The following is a 26,079-nucleotide window of genomic DNA, read 5'->3' as shown; positions in this document are numbered from 1 at the left end:
GAAACTGTGTGGTATGATACAGTAACGTGGATTCAGGATATTACACATTTGTTAAGACCCATAGAACCTTACAGCAGGAAGGACCCTAATGTAAACTAAGAACCTCAGTTGATAATAATATATCAATATTGGTTCATCTATAATAACAAATATATCGCATTAATGGAGGATGTTAGCAGAAGGGGAAATTACATGTTTGGAGGGGGCGAAAGGGTCTATGGGAACTCTCTGTACTTTCTGTGAAATTTTTCTGTAGATCTAAAACTGCTCTAAAAAACAGTCAAAAAATTTGAAAAACGAAAATAACTTTCCCGACTGAGCGCAGTGGCTTACACCTGTAATCCCAGCACTTTGGGAGGCTGAGGCACGTGGATTACTTGAGGTCAGGAGTTGGAGACCGGCCTGGCCAACATGGTGAAACCTTGTCTCTACTAAAAATACAAAAAAAATTTAGCTAGGTGTGGTGGCACAGGCCTGTAATCCCAGTTACTCGGGAGGCTGAGGCAGGAAAATCACTTGAACCCGGGAGGTGGAGGTTGCAGTTAGCCGAGATCGAATCACTGCACTCCAGCCTGGGAGACAGAATGAGACTCTGTCTCAAAAATAAAAAAAAATTCCCTTAATTCTACATCCTCCTCCAGCTATTGTTTCATTTCCCTCCTTTCTTAGCCAGGTTTCTTGAAAGAGTTGTCTAAGCAATACAGAAAATAATAATTTACATTTATTGAATGCTTCTATTGGCCAAACCCTTCAATGTAGACTGTTTGATTTACTCCTCACAACAGTCCTACTGCATTAGTATTTTTTTTTTTTTTTACAGATTTGGACCCCAAGATGTAAAATATTTGAGTAACTTGGCCAAATTACATTGTTTGTTTGTTTGTTTTTGAGGCGGAGTCTCGCTCTGTCGCCCAGGCTGAAGTGCAGTGGCGCAATCTCGGCTCACTGCAAGCTCCGCCTCCCGGGTTTCCGCCATTCTCCTGCCTCAGCCTCCCGAGTAGCTGGGACTACAGGCGCCCGCCACCACGCCCGGCTAGTTTTTTGTATTTTTAGTAGAGACGGGGTTTCACCGTGTTAGCCAGGATGGTCTTGATCTCCTGACCTCGTGATCCGCCTGCCTCGACCTCACAAAGTGCTGGGATTACAGGCGTGAGCCACCGCGCCCGGCCAAATTACATTGTTAGTAAGGGATAGAAGCAGTTTTGAAGATGAGCAGTTGGACCTTAGGGGTAGTGCTCTTAAATCCCTTGAACCAAGGGCTCCATTTCCTCACCAGGTTCTCTGCCTTGGATAGCTCCATGGGCCACTGTTAAGCTATAGTCTGTGTTATTGGTGCCTCCTGGGGCATAATTTGAAAGGTGACTTCTAGAATTGTGCAATTTGGTAGCCCAGTGTACCTCCCACCCAGACTTCATTTAATTCCATCCCTGTCTCTTCATTGGATCTACTCTTGCTAAGGTCAATGACCACATCTACTAAATTCAATGGATACTTTTCCATCTTCATCTTACTTGATCTCTCAGTAGCTTTGGCATATTGACTACTCCCTTCTTAAAACATTTTTCTCCAGACATAATATTTCCTTGGTTTTCTTCCTGCATCTTTGGCTATTCCTTATTTTAATTTTATTTTATTTTATTTTATTTTATTTTATTTTATTTTATTTTTGAGGCAGGGTCTCACTCTGTCATCCAAGCTGGAATGCAGTGGTGCCATCTCAGCTCACTGCAACCTTTGCCTCCCGGGCTGATCCTCTCACCTCAGCCTCCTCAGTGGCTGGAACTACAGGTGCGTGCCACCATGCCCAGCTAATTTTTGTATTTTTAGTAGAGACAGGATTTCACCATGTTGGCCAGGCTGGTCTTGAAATCCTGGGCTCAAGTGATCCACCCGTCTCGGCCTCCCAAAGTGCTGGGATTACAAGCGTGAGCCACCATGCCTGGCTGGCTACTCCTTCTTAGACTCCTTTGCTAGCTCTTCCTCCTCTGCCTGACCATTAAATGTGGGAGTTTCACAGGACCTTGTCTTAGGCCTTCTTTTCTTGTCACCCTCATACATTCTGTAGGTCATCTTATATATTCTTGTCCCTCAATTTTTATCTTTATATCCAGGGTTCCTGAATTTACATCTGCAATCTTTTAAGCTCAACATTTGATTGTCTCATAGGTATCTCATAACGGTCGAAATGGGATCTTTCAGGTCTTTTGCCATGCTTAACCCAAGCCTGTTCCCTTTTACTTTACTTTATGTGTGAAATATACATCCCAACAGAATATCACATAAGTGTGTATGTATAGTTTAATGAATAATTATAAAATGAAATGATTATGTAATTACCACCTGGGTCAAGAAATGGAGCATTATTGGAAGTTCAGAAGTCATCTGTGCGTCACTCTCTGATCATAACCAACTTTTTCTCCTTCCCAGAACAATGACTAAATAGCCTTTGGTGATTACCATTTCCTTGCTTTTTATTTTATCAGCTTCACTACTTACACATACGTCCCTAAACAATGTAGTTTAGTTTTTTCAAGTTTATAAGTGGAATCAGATTGTATGTTTTCTGTCTTGCCTCTGTAGGGCAAGAAAAATCCTTTCCTTAATCCTCCTAGGTTCACTGGCTGGGTTCCTGAAAGTTAGGCTAACAAAAGATTAGCAAGAGTAAAACAAGTCGAATGTATTAATGCATGCATCATGCATACATGCAGGAGAAACTCAGTGATGACTAACTCAAAGGGGTGGTTAGAATTTGGGCTTATATAGCATCTTAACAAAGAACAATAAATTTACAGAGAAGTGACAAGTCAAAGGAAAAGGGTTTTAGGCTTCCAAGGTCAGCAAATGGTGGGAAGATAAATATCTGGGAGGACTAAGGGAAGATAAGGGTTGTTTCGGTAAGGCTGTTTTGTTAGGTAGATTTCCACTGGTGCTTTCTCTGGGCTAAGAGTTGAAGCCTGCTTTTAGACAAGAAGGTAGGGAGGATAGAGACGGTTCGGTTTTGGTTTAGGTTTTTTTTTCTTTTTTTTTTTTTGGCATCTGTTGTTTTTCAGTTTTCTTCAGGTCAAAATAATAATTATGCCAAAGTGGCATATTTTGGGGTGTAATATTCTAATCTCCTACACTTCTTTTTCTCAATAAAAGGTTTATGAGATTCATGCTGATTGCCATGTTTCATATATATACACACACACACACACACACATATATATATATATTTTTTTTCAGACAAAGTCTCCCTCTGTCACCCAGGCTGCAGTGCAATGGTGCGATCTCAGTTCACTGAAACCTCTGCCTCCCAGGTTCAAGTGATTCTCCTGCCTCAGCCTCCCAAGTAGCTGGGACTACAGGTGTGTGCCACCACACCTGGCTAATTTATTGTATTTTTAGTAGAGATGGGGTTTCACCGTGTTAGGCAAGATGGTCTCGATCTCCTGACCTCATGATCTTCACCCCTCAGCCTCCCAAAGTGCTGGGATTACAGACGTGAGCCACCACGCCTGGCTATTTCACTATATGTTATCAATTTTCACTACTATATATCATCCAATTGTGTGGTTATACCACTATTTGTGATAATAAATATTTGGTTTATTTCCAGTCTTTGGAAATGGAACTATACACACTGCTTCTACTTTTTTTGTTGTTTGTTTTGGTTTGGGTTTTTTGAGATGGGGTCTTGCTCTGTAGCCCAGGCTGGAGTGCAGTGGTATGGTCACGGCTCACTACAGCCTCAGTCTCCTGGGCTCAAGAGATCTTCATACCTTAGCCTCCCGAGTAGCTGGGTCCACAGGTGCACATCCCAACACCCAGCTAATTTTTCTATCTTTTGTAGAGATGGGGTTTCATCATGTTGCCCAAGCTGGTCTTGAACTCCTGAGCTCGAAGGATCTGCCCGTCTTGGCCTTCCAAAGTGCTGGGATTACAGGCATGAGCCACTGTACCTGGCCCACACTGCTTCTATTGTACATGTATCCTGGTCCTTATGTGCCTGCGTCTCTCTGGTTATATACCTAGGAATGGACTTACTGTGTCATGGAGTATTGTCAGCTTTATTAGATAATACCAAACTGATTTCCAAAGCAATTTATATTCCCTGGGTAGTGTATGGGAGTGCCAATTGCCCCACACACTTACCAACCTTTAGTAGTCAGAATTTTGAATTTTTGTCAATCTGGTGGGTGTAGAGTTTTTAATTTTTTAAATTTTATTTATTTATTTATTAGAGAATGAGATGGGGTCTCACTATGTTGCCCAGGGTTGTCTTGAACTCCTGAGCTCAAGCAATCTTCCCACCTTGGCCTCCCAAAGTGCTGAGATTACAGGCGAGAGTCACCACACCCAGCCTGTGATTTTTTTTTTTTTTTTTTTTTTTTTTTTGAGACGGTCTTGCTGTGTCGCCGGGGCTGGAGTGCAGTGGCCGGATCTCAGCTCACTGCAAGCTCCGCCTCCCGGGTTTCCGCCATTCTCCTGCCTCAGCCTCCCGAGTAGCTGGGACTACAGGCGCCCGCCACCACGCCCGGCTAGTTTTTTGTATTTTTAGTAGAGACGGGGTTTCACCGTGTTAGCCAGGATGGTCTCGATCTCCTGACCTCATGATCTGCCCGTCTCGGCCTCCCAAAGTGCTGGGATTACAGGCTTGAGCCACCGCGCCCGGCGTTTTTTTTTTTTTTTAATAGAGACAAGGACTCACTATGTTGTCCAGGCTGGTTTTGGACTCCTGGCCTGAAGCAATCCTCCTACCTTGGCCTCCCAAGGTGCTGGGATTACAGGCATGAGCCGCTGTGCCTGGCCATATGTGTTTTTCTTTTTATTTCTCTGATGTCTGATGAGGCTGAGCACCTTCTTATGTGTTCATTAGCCATGTGGATTTCCTTTTTGGTGAAGTGAGAGTGAAAGCCTTTTGCTGTCTACATGTCTGGATTCTCACTGTCTCTTAGATTTTTTCCTGGATAATTCTTAATTTTTAAAAATTCTTTGAGAAGGAGTCTTGCTCTGTTGCCCAGGGTGTAATGCAGTGGCGTGATCTCGGTTCACTGCAACCTCTGCCTCCCGGGTTCAAGCGATTTCTCCTGCCCTAGCCTCCCCAGTAACTGGGATTACAGGCACACGCCACCATGCCCAGCTAATTTTTGTATTTTTAATAGCGACAGGGTTTCACCATGTTGGTCAGGCTGGTCTTGAACTCCTGACCTCAAGTGATTCACCCGCCTCGGCCTCCCAAAGTGCTGGGATTACAGGAGTGAGCCACTATACCAGGCCCAAAAGTATTTTAATGACATATTTATGGCATATAAAAAAGAATAGATAATAATCTCACATTTAACAATGACTCAGCTTATAAAATGAAATACTACATGGAAAATTGAGGCTCTTTACGTACCCCTTTGCCATCTTTTTCTCCCCAGAATTAACTAATATCTGGAATTTGGCATCATAATTTCCATACATGTTTTAATACTCTTTCTACAAATACCTTGATAATCTATATAAGATATTTTGCTTGTTTCTTAATCTTATATAATTGGTATTACACTATGTGTGTGTGTCTGTTTGTTTTTTTTTTCTTTTTTTACCAACTTGCTGTTTTTGGCTTTCTCTCTGTCTCTCTCTCTCCCTCTCTCTGTCTCTATGTGTTAACATATTGATACATATAACTTTAGTTCTTTCATTTTTTGCTTTTTTTTTTTTTTTTTTTTTTTTGAGACGGAGTCTGGCTCTGTCGCCCGGGCTGGAGTGCAGTGGCCGGATCTCAGCTCACTGCAAGCTCCGCCTCCCGGGTTTACGCCATTCTCCTGCCTCAGCCTCCCGAGTAGCTGGGACTACAGGCGCCCGCCGCCTCGCCCGGCTAGTTTTTTGTATTTTTTAGTAGAGATGAGGTTTCACCGTGTTCGCCAGGATGGTCTCGATCTCCTGACCTAGTGATCCGCCCGTCTCGGCCTCCCAAAGTGCTGGGATTACAGGCTTGAGCCACCGCGCCCGGCCTATTTTTTGCTATTGTACTATATTTGTGTTGTGTTGTATGAAAATACCCCATGTATACATCCAGCTGATGGAAGCTTATGTGGTTTTTCACTTTACAATGCCCAAATCAACATTCTTGCACGTGTTTTTTGGTGCACGTGAACAAGAGTTTTTCTAGATTATATACCTAGGAATTAAATGTATGTCATAGGTAAGGATGTGTATCTTCATTTTTGCAAGATTTGACCAAATTGCTCTCTAAATGATTTTATCCATTTATATTCCCATTGCCCCAAATCTGTGCCAATTCTCGGTATCATTGAATTTCTTAGTATTTGCTAAATCTTGGCTGGGCACAGTGGTTCATGCCTGTAATCCCAGCACTTTGGGAGGCCGAGGCAGGTGGATCACCTGAGGTCAGGAGTTCGAGGCCAGCCTGACCAACATGGAGAAACCCCATCTCTACTAAAAACACAAAAATTAGCCAGGTGTGGTGGTGCATGCCTGTAATCCCAGCTACTTGGGAGGCTGAGGCAGGAGAATCGCTTGAACCTGGGAGACGGAGGTTACAGTGAGCCGAGATCACGCCACTGCACTCTAGTCTGGGCAACAAGAGCGAAACTCTGTCTCAAAAACAAAAAGAGAGAGAGAAAAAGAAAAAGAAAAAGAAAATTTGCTAAATCTGGTGTGTGCAAAACAGTATCTTGTTTTAATATGTATTTTCATGACTGCTGATGAGGTTGAGCATATCTTCAGATGTTTTTTGACACTGGGTTTCTTTCTTAGTGAATTGACCAAACTCTTTTCCTGTTTTTCTGTTGAGTTGTTTCTCTTTTTCTTGCTGATGTGTAGCATTTTCTTTTTTGCTTTTGTTTTTGTTTTTTTGTTTTTTTGTTTTTTAAATCCTGGATAGAAATTCTTTTGTCAATTGTAAATATTTTATCCCAGTCTGTTCTTTATTTTTTTATTTTTTATTTTTTTGAGACGGAGTCTCGCTTTGTCACCCAGGCTGGAGTGCAGTGGCCAGATCTCAGCTCACTGCAAGCTCCGCCTCCCGGGTTCCCGCCATTCTCCGGCCTCAGCCTCCCGAGTAGCTGGGACCACAGGCGCCGCCACCTCGCCCGGCTAATTTTTTGTGTTTTTAGTAGAGACGGGGTTTCGCCGTGTTAGCCAGGATGGTCTCGATCTCCTGACCTCGTGATCCACCCGTCTCGGCCTCCCAAAGTGCTGGGATTACAGGCTTGAGCCACCGCGCCCGGCCTGTTCTTTATTATAGTGCCTATTAGTGGACAGTTATTTTACCTTTTTTTTAAACCACCACCATCACTTGTAACAATGTTTTGCATTTTAATATGTGTAAAACATCCCTAATAGTTTTTCATCCCTCATAATTTTCTAGTTCAGTAAATGACATCACCACCCACTCCATTGCTGAAGCCAGAAATTTGGGAGTCATCCTTGTTTCCTTCCTCTCCCTCACTTCCTACATCCAATCAATTAGCAAGTTCTATTTATTCTGTTTCCCAAATATATCTAGAATGTAGCCTCTTCTTTTTATTCCCACTGCCACCAAACGTACCTAGGCCACCATCGTCTCCTTCATGAATGACAGCAATGGGCTCCTCCTAACAGACATCTCCATCCCCTTCCCCTCTGGCTACCACCTAATCCATTCTCCCTACTGTAGTCAGAGTAGTGTTTAAAATTACATATCTGAGGCCGCGTGCAGTGGCTCATGCCTGGAATCTCAGCAGTTTGGGAGGCTGAGGTGGGTGGATCACCTGACATCAGGAGTTCAAGACTAGCCTGGCCAACATACAGTGAAACCCCATCTCCACTAAAAATACAAAATTAGCCAGGCATGGTGGTGCATGCCTGTCATCCCAGATACTTGGGAGGCTGAGGCAGGAGAATCACTTGAACCCGGGAGGCGGAGGTTGCCGTGAGCCAAGATCGCACCTTTGCACTCCAGCCTGGGCAACAAGGGTGAAACTCCATCTCAAAAAAAAAAAAAAAAAATTACATATCTGAACATGTCCTTTCTCTGCTTAAAGTCCTTTAGTGGACTTCTAGTTCAAACTGAAACGATGGCAAGAGTGTTGCTCCTAGCTATGCAACAAGAAAATAGCTGGAAAAACTGCACACAAATGACTTTTGTTGATTTCCTAAGATAATTGAGGTCACAGGGCAATTAACCTGAAACCGAGAGACAGGCACCTATAGGGAGAAACAGAACCTGAGCATTTCCTTACTTAAGTGAGAAGATTAAGCTGGAAATTTTTAACAATTAACAGTGGCCTACTGTTGGCTGTTGAGAGAGTATGAAGCACTGGAAGCTGCAGACATAGAGAGGCAAAACAGGATAATTCTGACGCCTCCTGCTCCATGGTGCTGGCTGAGGGTGGGGAACAGAACAGCAGCTATGGCCAAGACTCCATTCCTTTAGGACAAGACTTAATCTGCAAGGGGAAGGTCATAAAAACTTATAGGCAGGCCGTATGCTGCGGCTCATGCCTATAATCCTAGCACTTTGGGAGGCCGAGGGGGGTGGATCACTTGAAGTCAGGAGTTCGAGACCAGCCTGGCCAACATGGCGAAACCCCATCTCTACTAAAAATACAAAAATTAGCCAAGTGGTGGGTGTCTGTAATCCCAGCTACTTGGGAGGCTGAGGCAGGAGAATCACTTCAACCCATCAGGTAGAGGTTGCAGTGAGCCAACATCGCACCGCTGCACTTCAGCCTGGGGGACAGAGTGAGACTCTGTCTCAAAAAAACAAAAAACACAAAACTTGTATGTGGGGAAAAGAAAGAAAGATCAGACTGTTACTGTGTCTATATAGAAAGAAATAGACATAAGAGACTCCATTTTGTTCTGTATTTGAGATGCTGTTAATCTGTGACCCGACCCCCAACCTTGTCCTTGCAAGAGACATGTGCTGTGGTGACTCAAGGTTTAATGGATTTTGGGCTGTGCAGGGTGTGCTTTGTTAAACAAGTGCCTGAAGGCAGCTTGCTGGTTAAAAGTCATCACCATTCTCTTAATCTCAAGTACCCAGGGACACATACACTGCCAAAGGTCGCAGGGACCTCTGCCTAGGAAAGCTAGGTATTGTCCAAGTTTCTCCCCATGTGATAGTCTGAAATATGGCCTCGTGGGAAGGGAAAGACCTGATCGTCCCCCAGCCTGACACCCGTGAAGGGTCTGTGCTGAGGAGGACTAGTACAAGAGGAAAGAAGGCCTTTTGGCGGTTGTTAGCAGTTGAGATAGAGAAAAGCATCTGTCTCCTGCCCGTCCCTGGGCAATGGAACATCTCAGTGTAAAACCCGATTGTATGTTCCGTTTACTGAGAAAGGAGAAAACCGCCTTACGGCAAAAGGTGGGACTTGCTGGCGCAATGCTGCTAAAAGGTTTATGGAGATGTTTGCATATGCATATCAAGGCACAGCATTTTCCTTTAAACTTATTCATGTCACAGAGATCTTTATTCATTTGTCTTACTGCTGATTTTCTCCCTACAATGATCCTATTATCCTGCCGCTCCCTTATCTTTAAGATGGTAAAGGTAATTATCAATAAATACTAGGGAACTCAGAGACTGGTGCTGGCGTGGGTCCTCTGTATGCTGAGTGCTGGTCCTCTGGGCCCACTTTTTCTTTCTCTATACTTTGTCTCTGTGTCTCATTTCTTCTCTCAAGTCTCTCGTTCCACCTAACGAGAAACGCCCACAGGTGTGGAGGGGTAGGCCACCCTTTCACTTGTAGGCAGAGGGCATTGACGGAAACCCACTGAAATTAGGGGAAGGGAACAGGGGAAAAAAGAAGTTCTTCCTTCTAGTGAGGACTGGAATAATTGCCAGCCCTAGCATTATTCCTGGAGGAAGGGCAATTATGAAGGCCACACAAGATCCAGGTTCCATATGTCACAAACCTGCACGTTATCCACATGGACCCTAGAACTTAGATCCAGGTTCATAGTGCCTCCCTAAGGCTGAGGCTCAATCATAACACAAGGAAACACATAACCCCCTTCATATCCTACCACCACATGACAGGCATCCAGTGAAAAATAACAGAGGAATGTATCTGGGAGAACTTGCAAGAGACAGACTTTATTTGGGGAACAGTGCAAAAGGAAGATACAAATCCAAGAGACAAAAACAAGGCACCACTAGAGGAATTTTAAGCCCCAGATGCACTGAGGATAATAATACATGTTGTCCCATCCTGGCTAACACGGTGAAACCCCGTCTCTACTAAAAAATACAAAAAAAAAAAAAAAAAAAAAACTAGCCGGGCGAGGTGGTGGCCGCCTGTAGTCCCAGCTACTCAGGAGGCTGAGGCAGGAGAATGGCGTGAACCCGGGAGGCGGAGCTTGCAGTGAGCTGAGATCCGGCCACTGCACTCCAGCTTGGGCGACAGAGCCAGACTCCGTCTCAAAAAAAAAAAAAATAATAATAATAATAATAATACATGTTGGCGCAAAAGCAAACCTCAAACCTAGCCCTCCTGACTACATTAACAGAAACCTCTACACTAGAGAAGTAGCAGAAAGAAATGAATGCTTATCTTCAAGAATACAGAATATTTATGTCAGTATCTATTGTTTTACACAGCACATCCAGCTTTCAACAAAACCCAAAAGGTATATAAAAAGGAAAGATAAAACACAATCTGGACCGGGCATAGTGGCTCACACCTGCAATCCCAGCACTTAGGGAGGCCGAGGCAGGCGGATGATGAGGTCAGGAGTTCAAGACCAGCCTGGCCAATATGGTGAAATCCTGTCTTTACTAAAAATACAAAAATTAGCTGGGCGTGGTGGCACGGTCCTGTAAACCCAGCTACTGGGGAGGCTGAGGCAAGAGAACTGCTTGAACCTGGGAGGCGGAGGTTGCAGTGAATGGAGACAGTGCCACTGCACTCCAGCCTGGGCGACAGAGCAAGACTTCATTTCAAAAAAAAAAAAAAAGACACCATCTAAAAAGACAAAAAAAAAAAATCAGAATCAGACAGATTCAGATGGGACATCAATCATGGAATTTAAAGTAACATGATTATGTTAAAAGTTTTAATGGAAAAGGTAGACAACATGCCGAAAGAAGATGGATAATTTCAGCAGAGGAAACTATAAGAATAAAATGGAAATGCTTGAAATAAAATCATGCCGGGCGCGGTGGCTCACGCCTGTAATCCCAGCACTTTGGGAGGCCGAGGCGGGCGGATCACAAGGTCAGGAGATCGAGACCACGGTGAAACCCCGTCTCTACTAAAAATACAAAAAAAAAAAAATTAGCCGGGCGCGGTTGTGGGCGCCTGTAGTCCCAGCTACTCGGGAGGCTGAGGCAGGAGAATGGTGTGAACCCGGGAGGTGGAGCTTGCAGTGAGCCGAGATCGCGCCACTGCACTCCAGCCTGGGCGACAGAGCGAGACTCCGTCTCAAAAAAAAAAAAAAAAAAAAAAAAAGAAATAAAATCATGGTGACAGAAATGAAGAACACCTTTGACTGGTTCCTCAGTAGACTCAGTATAGCAAAGAAAAGAATCAGTGACCGGCCAGGCGCGGTGGCTCAAGCCTATAATCCCAGCACTTTGGGAGGCCGAGATGGGCGGATCACGAGGTCAGGAGATCGAGACCATCCTGGCTAACACGGTGAAACCCCGTCTCTACTAAAAATACAAAAAAAAAAAAACTAGCTGGGCAAGGTGGTGGGCGTCTGTAGTCCCAGCTACTCCGGAGGCTGAGGCAGGAGAATGGCATAAACCCGGGAGGCGGAGCTTGCAGTGAGCTGAGATCCGGCCGCTGCACTCCAGCCTGGGTGACAGAGCAAGACTCCATCTCAAAAAAAAAAAAAAAAAAAAAAAAGAATCAGTGACCTTGAGTGTAGGGGTCAATAGAAATTACCCAAACTGAAATGCAAAGAAAGAAGAGTGGGGAAAACAAAACAGAACAACAACAAAAAAGAAAGAAAGAAAATACCATCCAAGAATACCAAATGAGTTAACATGCACATAATTGGAATTTCCGAAGGAGAAGAAAGACTTGGACGGGATTTGTCTAATTCAGACTTAGTTTAAAAAAAAAAAAAGAATAGGACAGGAGAAACATTTGAAGAGATAATAGCTTAGAATTATCCAAAATTAGTAATAAAATTTTCTTAGGTATAAAATCTTAGTGTATTTTCTTTATATTCCTATCTGTTAGGATGCTTGTGAAAATATTCATGATTAAAATCACATTTTTGGGATTTCATGTTTGGGACATTTTTTAGACTCCTTTATCTGCCGATGTGGGTGCAGATAATGAAACAAAATGGCAAGTTGTTGGTAATTTTTGAAGCATGTGTGGCGAGCCCTGGGAAGTGCAGTATTCTCTATAGTTTTGTGTCTACTTCAGTATGTCCATGACCACTCTCTTTCCCCTCCAAAAAAAAGTTAAAATTAAAAAAAAAAAACTGTTCAAATTAAAAAAAAAAGAAAGAAAACAGAAATCAACAAAGATATAAATAAATGGCTGAGTGCAAACTGGGTGCACCTGTAATCCCAGTGCTTTGGGAGGGTGAGGCAGGTGGATCACTTGAGGCCAGAAGTTCAAGACCAGCTTGGACAACACAGAAAGACTCTGTCTCTACACAAAATAAAAAATTACCCAGGCATGGTGGCGTGTGCCTGTACTCTCAGCTACTTAGGAGACTGAGGTGGGAAGATCACTTGAACACAGGAGTTCAAGGTTGAAGTGAGCTATGATTGCACCACTGCACTCTAGCCTGCGCTCTAGTCTGGGTGACAGAGTGAGAACTTGTCTCAAAAAAAAAAATAAATAAATAAAAATAAATAAATATATATATATATAAATAAATAGAAAGATATACTGTATTCATAGATTAGAAAATTCAATATTGTAAATATGTTAATTCTCCCCAGTTTGATCTATAGATTCAATACATTATCAATCAAAATCATAGGAAGCTTTTTTTTTGGTAGAAATTGACAAACTGATTCTAAAATTTATATGAAAAGGGAAAGAAATGAAAAGGAACTAAAAAAAAAAATAGTTGGAGAAATTACCACTTATTAGACTTATTAGAAAGCAAGTAGTGTGGTATTAGCTAAAGGGTAGACAACTTAGGTGAATGGAGCCAATAGAGAGCCCAGAAATAAACCCACACGAATAATGTTAACTGATTTTTGACAAAGATGCAAAGCCAATCCAATGGTGAAAGAACAGTCTTTTCAACAAACAGTGCTGGAAAAATTAGACATTCATATGTAAAAATAAAACCAAAAAACCTCAACACATACCTCACACTTACACCAAAAAATGGCTCATAAACTTATACGTAAAAAGTAAGACATCTAGAAAAAAGCACGGGAGACCCTGTGTGTATGTAACCTTGGGTTTGGTGATAAGTTTTCAGGTACTGGAAACACAATTTATAAAGAAAAAAATGATGAATTGTACCTTATCACAAATAAAAACTTTTGTTCTGTGAAAGATAGGTTGAGAAAATGAATAGACAGGCCACAGCCTGGGAGAAAATATTTGCAAATGATGTATCTGATAAAGGACTTGTATCCAGAATAAATAATGCTTCTTTTTCTTGTTTTTTTTTTGAGACAGAGTCTCGCTCTGTTGGCCAAGCTGGAGTGAAGTGGTGTGATCTCGGTTCACTGCAACCTCTGCCTCCTGTGTTCAAGCGATTCTTCTGCCTCAGCCTCCCGAGTAGCTGGGATTACAGGCACGTGCCACCACACCCAGCTAATTTTTTATATTTTTAGTAGAGACAGGGTTTCACATATTGGCCAGGCTGGTCTCGAACTCCTGACCTCAAGATCCACCAGCCTCGGCCTCCCAAAGTGCTGGGATTATAGGTGTGAGCCATTGCACCTGGCCCAGAATAAAGAATTCTTAAAACAGAATAAGAAAACGGGCCGGGAACGGTGGCTCAAGCCTGTAATCCCAGCACTTTGGGAGGCCGAGACGGGCGGATCACAAGGTCAGGAGATCGAGACCATCCTGGCTAACACAGTGAAACCCGGTCTCTACTAAAAAATGCAAAAACACTAGCTGGGCGAGTTGGCGGGCGCCTGTAGTCGCAGCTACTCGGGAGGCTGAGGTAGGAGAATGGCGTGAACCCGGGAGGCGGAACTTGCAGTGAGCTGAGATCCGGCCACTGCACTCCAGCCTGGGCGACAGAGCGAGACTCCGTCTCAAAAAAAAAAAAAAAAAAAAAGAAAGAAAACAAATGGCCTGACGGGGCGTGGTGGCTCACACCTGTAATCCCAGCACTTTGGGAGGCCGAGACGGGCAAATCACGAGGTCAGGAGATCGAGATCATCCTGGACAACATGGTAAAACCCCATCTCTACTAAAAATACAAAAAGTAGCTGGGTGTGGTGGCGTGTGCCTGTAATCCCAGCTACTCGGGAAGCTGAGGCACAAGAATTGCTTGAACCCAGGAGGTGGAGGTTGCAGTGAGCTGAGATCACACCACTGCACTCCAGCATGGTGAGAGAGCGAGACCATCTCAAAAACAAACAAACAAACAAACAAACAACAACAGAATGGCCCTATTTATTTATTTATTTATTTGGTATAGAGTCTTGCTTTGTCACCCAGGCTGGAGTGCAGTGATGCAATCTCGGCACACTGCAACCTCTGTCTCCCAAGTTCAAGCAATTCTTGTGCCTCAGCCTCCCAAGTAGCTGGGATTACAGGTGCCCACCATCCTTCCTGGCTAATTTTTGTATTTTTCTTTTTTTCTTTTTTCCTTTTCTTTCTTTCTTTCTTTTTTTTTTTTCGAGATGGAGTTTCGCTCTTGTTGCCGAGGCTGGAGTGCAATGGCGCAATCTCGGCTCACCGCAACCTCTGCCTCCCGGGTTAAAGCGATTCTCCTGCCTCAGCCTCGCGAGTAGCTGGGATTACAGGCATGCTCCACCATGCCCGGCTAATTTTGTATTTTTAGTAGAGACAGGTTTTCTCCATGTTGGTCAGGCTGGTCTTAAACTCCCAACCTCAGATGATCCGCCCACCTCGGCCTCCCAAAGTGCTAGGATTATACGTGTGAGCCACCATGCCCGGCCCAATTTTTGTATTTTTAGTAGAGATGGGGTTTCACCGTGTTGGTCAGCCTGGTCTCGAGCTCCTGACCTCAACCGATTCAGCCGCCAATGGCTTCCAAAGTGCTGAGATTATAGGCGTGAACCATTGCACACAGTCGAATGATCCAATTTAGTAACAAGCAAAAGATCTAAAGAGACACTTCAAAAAATAAAATATCTGGAAGGCAAATAAGCCTATGAAAGTTGGTTAACATCGTTTGTCACTAGAGAAATGAAAATTAAAACCACAGTGAGGTACCACTGTTCACCTACTACAATTTCTAAAGCACTGCCACCAACCACCAAATGCTGGTCTTACTAGAATTTCTTTATTTTTTTATTTTTTTATTTTTTTATTTTTTTTGAGACGGAGTCTCGCTCTGTCACCCAGGCTGGAGTGCCGTGGCCGGATCTCAGCTCACTGCAAGCTCTGCCTCCCAGGTTCACGCCATTCTCCGGCCTCAGCCTCCCGAGTAACTGGGACTACAGGCGCCCGCCACCTCGCCCGGCTAGTTTTTTGTATTTTTTAGTAGAGATGGGGTTTCACCATGTTAGCCAGGATGGTCTCGATCTCCTGACCTCGTGATCCACCCGTCTCGGCCTCCCAAAGTGCTGGGATTACAGGCTTGAGCCACCGCGCCCGGCCGCTAGAATTTCTAAGACACTGCCACCGTCACCAAATGCTGGTGAGGATGTGCAACAGGAACTCTGATTCATTGCTTTTGGGAATGCAAAATGGTAGAGTCACTTTGGAAGACAGGTTGGCAGTTGCTTTTTTCCTTTTTCTTTTTCTTTTTTTTTTTTTTTTTTTAACTTTTTTCTTTTTTCCGAGACAGAGTCTCGCTCTGTCGCCCAGGCTGGAGTGCAGTGGCCGGATCTCAGCTCACTGCAAGCTCCGCCTCCTGGGTTTACGCCATTCTCCTGCCTCAGCCTCCCGAGTAGCTGGGACCACAGGCGCCCGCCACCTCGCCTGGCTAGTTTTTTGTATTTTTTAGTAGAGATGGGGTTTCACCATGTTAGCCAGGATGGTCTCAATCTCCTGACCTTGTGATCCGCCCGCCTTGGCCTCCCAAAGTGCTGGGATTACAGGGTTGAGCCACCGCCCCCGGCCTTTTTTAAACTTTTTGAGACAGAGTCTCGCTTTGTCTCCCAGTCTGGAATGCAGTGGTGTGATCACAGCTCACTGCAGGCTTGACCTCCTGGACTCCAGTGATCCTCTCATCTCAGCCCCCCAAGTAGGTGGGACTAGAAGCACACATCACACCAGGCTAGTTTTTGTTTTTTTGTTGTTGCTGTTGTTGAGATGGGGTTTAGTTATGTTGCCTAGGCTAGTCTCGAACTTCTGGACTTAAGCGATCTGCCTGTCTCGGCATCCCAAAGTGCTAGGATTACAGGCACGAGCCACGGTGCCTGGCCTCGGTTGGCAGTTTCTAATGTTTCTAATCATGAGAAAACATCACATGAACCCAAACGGCGTGACAGCCTACAAAATAATTAATCAGAAAAGTGTAGTTTTTAAAACTGCCAAGGTTGGTCATATATGTGGTGGCTCATGCCTATAATCCCAGCACTTTGGGATGCTAAGGTGGGAGGATCGCTTGAGGCCAGGAGTTCAAGACAACATAGTAAGACCCCATCTCAAAAAAAAAAAAAAGACAGGTATGGTGTTGCACGCCTGTAGCCCTAGCTATTCAGGCTACAAGATGGAGAGGATTGCTTGAGCCCAGGAGTTCGAGGTTACAGTGAACTATGATCACACCACTGCACTCCAGCCTGGGCAACAGAGTGAGATCCTGTCTCTGAAAAAAACAGAAACAAAAACAAAAGAACTGCCAAGGTCATGAAAAAATAAGGAAAGACAGAAACTGTCACAGATCAGAGAAGACTAAATATTAAAGGGTCACAATCACTAAGTGCAATGTGGTGTCCTGGATTGGATTCCGGAACAGAAAGAGGATATTAGGGAAAAGAACTGGTGAAATCTAAATAAAATCTGTAGTTTAGTTTTTTTTGTTTTTTGTTTTTTGTTTTTTGTTTTTTGAGACGGAGTCTCGCTCTGTCGCCCAGGCTGGAGTGCAGTGGCGCGATCTCGGCTCACTGCAAGCTCCGCCTCCCGGGTTCACGCCATTCTCCTGCCTCAGCCTCCCGAGTATCTGGGACTACAGGCGCCCACAACTGCGCCCGGCTAATTTTTTGTATTTTTAGTAGAGACGGGGTTTCACCGTGGTCTCGATCTGCTGACCTTGTGATCCGCCCGCCTCGGCCTCCCAAAGTGCTGGGATTACAGGCGTGAGCTACCGCGCCCGGCCAAGTTAATATGTTTCAACCATGTTAATTTCTTAATTAGTTTTGACAAATGTATCATGGCTATGTGAGATATTAACATTAAGGGAAGCTGGGTAAAAGGTATACCAGAACCCTCTGTACTATCTTTGCAATTTTTCTGTAATTCTAAAATTATTCCAAACTGAAAACTCATTAAGAAAAAAAAACCCAAATGAGGCCAGGTGTGATGGTTCACGTCTGTAATCCCAGCACTTTGGGATGCCGAAATGGGCAGATCGCTTGACACCAGGAGTTGAAGGCCAGCTTGGCCAACATGACGAAACCCCGTCTCTACTAAGAATACAAAAAATTAGCCAGGTGTGGTGGCGGGTGCCTGTAGTCCCAGCTACTCGGGAGGCTGAGGCAGGAGAATGGTGTGAACCTGGGAGGAGGAGCTTGCAGTGAGCCGAGATGGCGCCACTGCACTCCAGCCTGGGTGACAGAGCGAGACACCATCTCAGAAAAAAAAAACAAAAACAAAACAAAACAAAACTATTATAGATCATGAGGGAATTCAGTAGGTGGCTGGGGAAAAAAAATAGAACAAAACTAAAAAATCCCATTTTTATAGCACTTATACAGGTAAAACACCAAGGAATGACTATAATGAGAAATGCCCATATTAAGGAAACATTAAAATGCTACCGAGGACACAAAGAGGAAGAGATCAACAAATAGAAAGATATATCCTGTTCTTGAAAAGGAGACCCGGCCCAGTGCGGTGGCTCACGCCTGTAATCCCAGCACTTTGGAAGGCTGAGGCTGGCGGATCACTTGAGGTCAGGAGTTGGAGACCAGCTTTGCCAACATGGTGAAATCCCATCTCTACTAAAAATACAAAAATTAGTTGGGCGTGGTAGCACGCACCTGTAATCCCAGCTACTCAGGAGGCTGAGGCAGAAGAATCACTGGAACCCGGGAGGGAGAGGTTGCAGTGAGCCGAGATCATGCCACTGCACTCCAGCCTGGTGACAGAGCGAGACCCTGTCTCAAAGTGAAAACAAACAAACAAACAAACCCAACACTCTAATTGATTTGTAAATTCAATACAATCTCAAAACAAGTCCTCAAAGGAGCCTTTCAAGTCCTCAAAGGAGCCCTTCTTTTGGAGGGAGAGTGAGCTAAATAAGCTGATCCTAAAATTCATGTGGAAAAAGAAGAAAATATAGTTAGAAAGATTTTTTTTTTTTTTTTTTTTTTGAGACAGAGTCTCACTCTGTCGCCCAGGCTGGAGTGCAGTGGCCGGATCTCAGCTCACTGCAAGCTTCACCTCCCGGGTTCACGCCATTCTCCTGCCTCAGCCTCCCGAGTAGCTGGGACTACAGGCGTCCGCCACATCGCCCGGCTAGTTTTTTTGTATTTTTTTTTTTTTAGTAGAGACGGGGTTTCACCATGTTAGCCAGGATGGTCTCGATCTCCTGACCTCGTGATCCACCCGTCTCGGCCTCCCAAAGTGCTGGGATTACAGGCTTGAGCCACCGCGCCCGGCCAGAAAGATTTTTAAAAAGAGAGAGTAAAAAGAGGTACTGGCCCTAAGAGATAATAAAATATAAAGCTAAAACCATTGAAAGACTGTAATGTTGGCAAATTGAAAAGACGGATCAATGAGAGAGAATTGAAAGTCCAGAAGTAAATTCAAACTTGCACAAAAATTTGTTTTATCGTAACAGTAGTTTTAAATTAGTGAAGAAAAAACTATTGTTCAATGGACGACTGGAGATAAGAAGATAACATTTGGAAACTAATAGAAATATAGGAGGCCAGGTGTGATGACTCACACCTGTAATCTCAGCACTTTGAAGACCAAGGCAGAAGGATCGCTTGAGCTCAGGAGTTCGAGACCAGCCTGGGCAATGTGGTGAAACCTCATCTCTACAAAAAATTTAAAAATTAACCTGGCGTGGTGGTGTGTGTCTGTAATCCCAGCTACTGGAGAGAGGCTGAGGTGGGAGACTTGCTCGAGCCTGGGAGGTGGAGGCTGCAGAGAGCTGTGATTGTGCCACTACACTCCAGCCTGGGTGACAGAGCGAGACCCTGTCTAAAAAAAAGAAAAGAAAAGAAAAATAGAAAGAGATATGAACAGCAATAGAAAATAAATTACAAATCGCTCTTTAACGTATGAAATGTTCACTCATATGAAATGAAATGTTCATTCACAGTGAAATGAAAAACTTCACTCACAATAGGAAATCCAAATAAAAATGACACTGAGATAACTTTTTTTTTAATCTTTCAGTTTGGCAAAGATCAAAATGTTTGATAACACATCAAAGTTGGTGTTTATGTAAGGAAATGGACACTTAAAAATTTCCGATGTTCGGCCAGGCGCGGTGGCTCACGCCTATAATCCCAGCACTTTGGGAGGTTGAGACGGGCGGATCACGAGGTCAGGAGATCGAGGCCATCCTGGTTAACACGGTGAAACCCCGTCTCTACCAAAAGTACAAAAAATTTGCCGGGCGAGGTGGCGGGCGCCTGTAGTCCCAGCTACTCCGGAGGCTGAGGCAGGAGAATGGTGTGAACCCGGGAGGCGGAGCTTGCAGTGAGCCGAGATCGCGCCACTGCACTCCAGCCTGGGTGACAGAGCGAGACTCTGTGTAAAAAAAAAGAAAAAATTTCCGATGTTCCATCTCTATGGAGGACAAATTAGCAACATTTATCAAAACAAAATGTATGTACCTTCTAACCAGGAAATTTTATTTCTAGCAATTGTTTTTTGTAGTAGTACTTCCACATGTGCAAAATGACATAGGTTATTACTGTAGTGTTGTCTGTAATAGTAAAGGTTGGAAATGAATTAAAAATCCTCAAAAGGGATCCAGTTAAATGGTACAGCCATGTAATAGAATACCACATAGATAGAAAATGAATGAGAAAGTTTTTTGGTACTAATATGGAGTTATGGCCAAGCTATTTTAATAAATGAAAAAGGCAAGGGGAAGAACTTACAGAACATCGTGTACAGTAGTCTACCCCACTCCAAGGGGGATACGTTCCAAGACCCCCAGTGGATGCCTGAAACTGTGGATAGCACTGAACCTGATTGCTGTCAGTCAAAACACGTTTCTGTTCATGTCTTCCACCCACAAATTTTTTTTTTTTTTTTTTTTTTTTTTTTTTTTTTTTTTTTTTTTGAGACTGAGTCTGGCTCTGTCGCCCAGGCTGGAGTGCAGTGGCCGGATCTCAGCTCACTGCAAGCTCCGCCTCCCGGGTTTACGCCATTCTCCTGCCTCAGCCTCCCGAGTAGCTGGGACCACAGGCGCCCGCCACTTCGCCCGGCTAGTTTTTTGTATTTTTTAGTAGAGATGGGGTTTCACCGTGTTAGCCAGGATGGTCTCGATCTCCTGACCTCGTGATCCGCCCGTCTCGGCCTCCCAAAGTGCTGGGATTACAGGCTTGAGCCACCGCGCCCGGCCCACCCACAAATTTGATGCCTTTTCCATCTTCTTTTTTTTTTTTTTTTTTTTTTTCTGAGACGGAGTCTCGCTCTGTCGCCCAGGCTGGAGTGCAGTGGCGCAATCTCGGCTCACTGCAAGCTCCGCCTCCCGGATTCACGCCATTCTCCTGCCTCAGCCTCCCGAATAGCTGGGACTACAGGCGCCCGCCACCGCGCCCGGCTAATTTTTTTGTATTTTTAGTAGAGACGGGGTTTCACCGTGTTGACCAGGATGGTCTCGATCTCCTGACCTCGTGATCCTCCCACCTCGGCCTCCCAAAGTGCTGGGATTACAGGCGTGAGCCACAGCGCCCGGCCGCCTTTTCCATCTTAACTAAGCACTTATCATGCACCATGACTTTTGTAGTTTAAGGTGTGACAGCAAAACTAGTATGAATTTCTTTTATCTGCTTCACAATTTCATGAATAGAAGGTTCATTGTTATTGTAGATCTTAGCAAAGTCATCAAAGAAAGCATATTATGGCTTCTCTTTGTCATATCTAAATTACCAGTATCACCACTCTTGCGCTTTGGGGCCATTATGAAGTAAAATAAGAGTGACTTGAACACAAGCATGCAATACCCCAACAGTTGGTCTGATCACTGGGAAGGCTTGTAAGTGACTCAGGGGTAGGGAGCGTCTGCAGGGAGGAGGTGCTGGACAAAGCGAGAATTCATGTCTTGAAGGACAGGAGTAGTGTTACCAACCACGGGGTCTTGGGGATTGTTAATGCAATAGTTGCTAACATGAGGCCAAAGGAGTTCTCCCAGACAAGGCTTTATTAGAGCTTATGCAGGGCATAAGGGAGGCAGCACGAGAGAATTCTCTGGCTGGCTCCTGGAAGAGACTCAAGAGAGTAATCCTGAAGGAGCTGAAGTGGGAAGGGAGTGAGTTTGAGCAGGTAGAGATGAGGAAACTTTGGCACCTGTTCAGTTTGATAACACAGTTCTTTATGCATCATGTGTCTCGTTAGCATGTTAAGTCCCCACCCCTGGGTGTGATTTTTGGAATTATAATGAAGGTAAGGCAAAGAAGCACTCATTCTTCTGGTCTTGTGGTGTACATACGGGAGATAGGGTTAACTCCTTTGAGTGGGATTTAAGGTGGGAGCTGCTTATTTTAATTTCTTCAAGGTTCTACAACTAGTGGGTATGGCACCTGGAGTAAGATTTATGGTGGGACATTGCTCATGTTAGTCTCTCTAAGGGTCTGCGATGAGTGGGCATAGTGCCTTGAGCAAGATTCACGGTGCAAGGTCTGGACAGTCTGGTCGGGGTCCTCGCTGGCCACACCCCCACTAGCTTACAATAGAGGTTCTCGGCAGGGCACGAGTGGGGCCAAGTCCCATCCCTAATCTGACTCAGTAGGACAGCTTGAGGTTTCATCATGCTGTTCAGAACAGTGCACAATTTAAAACAGATGAGTTGTTTCTTTCCGGAATTTTCCATTTAATATTTTTGGACCACAGTTGACAGCAGATAACTGAAACCATGGGAAGCAAAACCACAGATAAGGGGGGACTACTGTAGTACCATTTGTAGAAATAAAACACCAAAGGAATATATTCATATATATTTGTTTGAATATGCATAAATTACCTCTGAAAAGCATCAGAAACAGTAACATTGGTTGCTTCCAGGGCAGGGACCTTGGTGGTTGGGGGATAGGAGTGAAAGAGAGACATTTCACTGTTTACTCTTTGATACTTTTTGAATTTTGACCCATGTGAATAAATCACCCATCCGAAAGAGAGGAAATAAATACAATTAAAACTAAAAAGGAAAAGGAAAACTGGATGCTATGATTGACACAAATGGGAACTTTTTTTCCTCTGGTAAAAAGAAGCCCAGAAGTAGGTGCTGTGCTTACTTATTGATGATTTGGGTCTCAGTGATGCCTTGGGAGCCATGTTCTTTCCTTTCTTCCAGGTCCTCAGAGGACTGACTTTTCATTCCCGTGGCTGTTTCCTCATGATGGTAAGATGGCTACCACAGCTCAGAAATGATGCTGTCACACACAACATCCCCCAAACAAAAAATAAGGGCCAAGGTAAGCCAAAAACTTTCTCCTAATGGTGCTTTATCTCCTGGAAAGGAAGACTTCCCTGTGCATGTCATTGTACAATTGCAAAGAAGAAAGAGTTTATCGGCTCCTGGGATTGGGGGAAGGGCCTCTTCTCCTGATGTCACAGAATCTCTGCCCTAGTACAGAAATGTGGTTCTGTCCTTAGGAAATGTGCAGAAGTCTGTTGGGCAGGCAGCAGAAGGAGTCCACCACAGCTGTCTGTGTGAACCGCTTTATCCTTTGAAAAGGGAAGTTCTGGCCGGGTGCGGTGGCTCACGCCTGTAATCCCAGCACTTTGGGAGGCCGAGGCGGGCAGATCACAAGGTCAGGAGATCCAGACTATCCTGCCCAACATGGTGAAACCCCGTCTCTACTAAAAAAAATACAAAAAATTAGCTGGGCGTGGTGGTGGGTACCTGTAGTCCCAGCTACTTGGGAGGCTGAGGCAGGAGAATGGTGTGAACCCCACAGGCGGAGCTTGCAGTGAGCAGAGTTTGCAGTGTCCAGCCTGGGCGACAGAGCGAGACTCCGTCTCAAAAAAAAAAAAAAAGAAAGAAAGAAAGAAAAGGGAAGTTCTTACTGACCCTTGGTGGGCTAACCCTGCCGGTACTCACAGTGCTTCCTGCCGGAAAAGACTAGAGTGAGTCTCCTGTGAAGTCTCAGACTGGTAGGGAAGCTGAACGCCCACCTCTCATCCACTATGTCCACTGGAGAAACCGAGCATCCAGGGACTCCTCTGCGTGTGGCACTGTGCAGGCTTGGGGAGGAGTGGCGTGGTCAGAGAGCAGCCATCCCCTTACTGTCTTCATGGTTTTCCTCGGCTCTGTCATCCCAGGGGACACAAAGCTTCACTCCAAGTTCTGGGGTATTCAGGGTGGTAAAGTTGCCACGGGATTGTTGCTAGTTGAAATTCTGTTGGGGAGGAGAGAAGCCGGAGAACTCCTACTTTGACATTGTGTTGATACCACTCTCAAAAAGGGAAATTCTGAATTACCCCATCCTCCCCCATCTCCCTGTGCTACTGCTCCTTCCCCAGTCTCATCCACCTTTCTTCTGGGCTACAGCCTTGTCCCCCTCACGGGTGTCCCACCCCCATGTTGATGTGGATTGGACTTGGTGTCAGCTGTCTCCTCCCTGTGGCAGAGGATTAGGGTTCTCACAACCAACAATTATTCCACTGTCAACTGCCATTGCATCCTGTTGCATCTTTTGAAGACCACCATCAAGAAATTGTCTTTGTTGGTTTTCTGCCAACTTTTCCTTCTAGACAGAAGCTCCCCTCCACGTGGCCCGTGCTCTGTGGCTGTGTCCTGGAGCCTGTACTGACTCAACACTGGCAAAACAGACACGGGCAATGCTTTGCGTGGAATCGTGTCCCCCTCCAAAATCCATGTGCTGAAGCCAACTCCCAGGATCTCAGAACAGGACCTTATTTGGAAACAGGGGCTTTGAAGAGGTGATTAAGTTACAATGAGGTCATCAGGGTGGGTCTAATCCACTAAGAGAAGATTAGGACACACTCATGCACAAAGGAAAGACCATGTGAAGACACAGGTGTCAGGAAGGCCACTATTAGCAGGCCAAGGAGAAAGGCCTCAGAGGACACCAACCTTGCCAACACCTTGACCTCTGACTTCCAGCCTCCAGAGCTGTGAGAAGATAAATCTCTGCAGCTTCAGCTATCCAGTCTGCAGTACTTTGTTATGGCGGCTCTAGAAAATTAATTTAGGCAGGCCGGCTGCAGTGGCTCATGCCTGCAATCTCAGCTCTTTGGGAGGCTGAGGTAGGAGGATCACTTGATCCCAGGAGTTTGAGACCAGCCTGGGCAACATAGCAAGACCCCATTTCTTAAAAAAGAAATTTAAAAAAAAAAAGAGCCAGATGTGGTGGCATGCATCTATAGCTCTAGCTATGTGGGAGGCTGAGGTAGGAGGATCATTTGAGTCTAGAAGTTGAGGCTACATGAGCCATGATTGTGCCACTGCACTCCAGCCAGGGTGACACAGTCAGACCCTGTCTCTAAAAACATATCGGCAGGTATAATCATAAATCTGAATGGTGTCACAAAGGGCTGTGCTTTAGTACCATTTCTTTCAAAATATTTTCCTCCTTTTATTTTGTTGAAAAAAATGTGTAAAATTTGTTTTTTTTAATCTAAACACATTAGAACAATTATTAAGAATTCATGCAGTCTGGCCCCAGCATATTGCAGGGGCAGGAGGATTTAATTTTATTTAAAGATACAGCTCACCATTATTTACTTTTCAAAAAAGGAAGTTGGATGTGATACTTTCACAGTCAACCTTAAATGACCCATCCACTCAGTTGGATCAGACGCCTTCTGAGGTGTGTGTTTGGCAGCCACTCCATCCTGATGAGCCCCAGTGACAGAGTTCTTCATATCAGAGCCACGACAGTGGCCTTTTATGGAAGGAGCAGCCAACTGGCAGCAGCTCCCTAACAATCCTGCAAACTAAGATCCTCTCTAGGGAGCACAGGAGATAATTCAGGGACGGGGAGGGGCAAACACTTACTAATAAGAGGACTTGAGAAGATTTAAAGTCCTTTTGGGGGGAAAAAATAAAAGAAGACAAAAAGAAACCAAAGAAGTAAAAATCACAAATACTCTTTCTGAACCAAAAGGAGGCCAGCCTAAATTTCTGTTCACCAACAGAATGTGAACTTGGCCTCTCTCATTTTATGTCTAAAGTGCACACCTCGCCGGGCGCGGTGGCTCATGCCTGTAATCCCAGCACTTTGGGAGGCCGAGGCGGGCGGATCACAAGGTCAGGAGATTGAGACCACGGTGAAACCCCGTCTCTACTAAAAATACAAAAAATTAGCCGGGCGCGGTTGTGGGCGCCTGTAGTCCCAGCTACTCGGGAGGCTGAGGCAGGAGAATGGCGTGAACCCGGGAGGCGGAGCTTGCAGTGAGCCGAGATCGCGCCACTGCACTCCAGCCTGGGCGACAGAGCGAGACTCCGTCTCAAAAAAAAAAAAAATAAATAAAGTGCACACCTCGGGTCAGGCACGGTGGCTCTCACGCCTGTAATCACTGCATGTTGAGAGGCCAAGGCAGGAGGATTGCTTGAGCCCAGGAGTTCGAGACCAGCCTGGGCAACACAGGGAGACCTGATCTCTACTAAAAATACAAAAAATTAGCCGGGTGTCATGGCACACACCTACAGCCC

The sequence above is a fragment of the Macaca mulatta genome, chromosome 11 (genome assembly GCF_049350105.2).
Source record: "Macaca mulatta isolate MMU2019108-1 chromosome 11, T2T-MMU8v2.0, whole genome shotgun sequence".
NCBI lineage: Eukaryota > Metazoa > Chordata > Mammalia > Primates > Cercopithecidae > Macaca > Macaca mulatta.
This window is presented reverse-complemented; position numbering follows the sequence as displayed.